We start from the raw sequence: 1,958 nt of genomic DNA, 5'->3' as shown, positions 1-1,958 counted from the left end.
TAACTTCAGTTTGTTTTAATGTTTCTAGTTTATCTTTGTGTGGAATACCTTTTTTAGCGGGATTTTATTCAAAGGATTTAATTCTTGAGATGGTTTGTTTAAGATGAATTAATTGTTTAATTTTTTTTCTTTATTTTTTTTCTACTGGTTTAACTGCTTCTTATTCTTTTCGTTTGTTTTATTATTCAATATCTGGTGATAATAATTTTTATTCTAGATTTTCTTTTGATGATAAGGGTTATTATATTTCATTTGGAATAATTGGTCTATTGTTTGTTGCTGTTTTTGGTGGTAGTCTTTTATCTTGATTAATTTTTCCTATTCCTCATGTGATTGCTTTACCTTATTATTTAAAGTTTTTAACTATTACAGTTGTTATTTTAGGTGCTTATTTAGGTTATCTTATTTCTAATTTTGATTTTTCTCATAATTTATTTTCTTTAAGTATACTTTCTTTTGTTAGATTTGCTGGTTCTATATGATTTATACCTTTTCTTTCAACTAAGTTTATTAGATATATTCCTTTAAAAATAGGTTATTATTCATCTAAGTCATTTGATTATGGTTGAGGTGAATTACTTGGTGGTCAAGGTTTATATAGATTATTTATTTATTTAATTGGTTATATTCAAGGTTGATATGATTCTAATTTCAAGATTTATCTTTTAACTTTTATTTTTTGAATATTTATTTTGGTAATATTGTTTTTCGTTTACTTAAATAGCTTATAATTAGAGCGTGACACTGAAGATGTTAAGGAAGTATTTTTACTTTTAAGTATTTATAAATATAGATATATTATTTTTACAGTGAAAATGTAATGTTTTATTTAAACTATATAAATTTTAGAAATGTTAACGGAGTTTAACCGCTAATATAAAAAGTTAGCAGCTTTCATATTGGCTTTACATTTCCTTAATTGGAACTATTATAGTTCAATTATATTATTAACAGTAATACGCCTCTTTTTGGCTTCAATTAATAAGAATAAGGGTAGTACATACCAATCTTCCAGGTCGAAACTGACTGCAATAATTCGCTTCTTATTCTATTTAAGGTTGATTGATAATATCAATACTTTTTGAATGCAACCCAAATGTTATATTTAACTACAACCCTTTATTCTGCTCATTGTAATGCTAATTGGTTTCATTCATGGTATAGTCCTCCTAATAGAACTAGAATAAAAAATATTGTTGATACTGTTCAGATTATAATGTCTGAAGTTTTAAAAATTACAATTGGTAGAATTAGTGCAATTTCTACATCAAAAATTAAAAAGATTACTGCGATTAGGAAGAATGGTATTGAGAATGGTATTCGTGCTGATCTTTTTGGATCAAACCCACATTCAAATGGTGATCTTTTTTCTCGATCATTAATTAATTTTTTTGATAGTGTTGTTGCCAGGATTATAACAATTATTGGAATAATAAATCTAATGAAAACTCTTGTTGATAGAATTAGAATTGTTTTTCTTGATTTATATCAAGCTTTCTGATTGGAAGTCAAATGTACTATTTATACTAGAAAAACAATTATCTACCTCATCAATAAATAGAGATATATAAGAATAATCATACTACGTCTACGAAGTGTCAGTATCATGCTGCTGCTTCAAATCCAAAGTGATGTCTTGGTGAAAATTGATTTATTGAGTGTCGAAGTAGACATGTTGATAAAAAGATTGTTCCAATAATTACGTGTAAACCATGGAATCCTGTTGCAACAAAGAATGTTGATCCATAAACTGCATCTGCAATGGTAAAAGGTGCTTCTCAATATTCATATGCTTGAAGTATTGTAAAGTATAGTCCTAATAACACTGTGAAGAATAATCCTTGTAGTGCTTGAGTATGATTAGATTCCATTAAACTATGATGTGCTCATGTTACTAATACTCCTGATGCTAAAAGAATAGCTGTATTAAGTAATGGAATTTGTATAGGGTTAAAGGG

The 1,958-nt window shown here is 26.7% G+C and overlaps 1 pseudogene; it reads left to right on the top strand.

Moving 5' to 3' along the window:
* The first annotated feature begins 242 nt into the window (after nt 1-242).
* LOC126305054 (NADH-ubiquinone oxidoreductase chain 5-like) lies at nt 243-731 on the top strand (annotated as a pseudogene).
* The last annotated feature ends 1,227 nt before the right edge of the window (nt 732-1,958 follow it).

Source organism: Schistocerca gregaria, unplaced genomic scaffold (genome assembly GCF_023897955.1).
Source record: "Schistocerca gregaria isolate iqSchGreg1 unplaced genomic scaffold, iqSchGreg1.2 ptg000240l, whole genome shotgun sequence".
Taxonomy (NCBI): domain Eukaryota; kingdom Metazoa; phylum Arthropoda; class Insecta; order Orthoptera; family Acrididae; genus Schistocerca; species Schistocerca gregaria.
The sequence above is the reverse complement of the archived record's forward strand: the minus strand, read 5'-3'. Positions and strand labels throughout refer to the sequence as shown.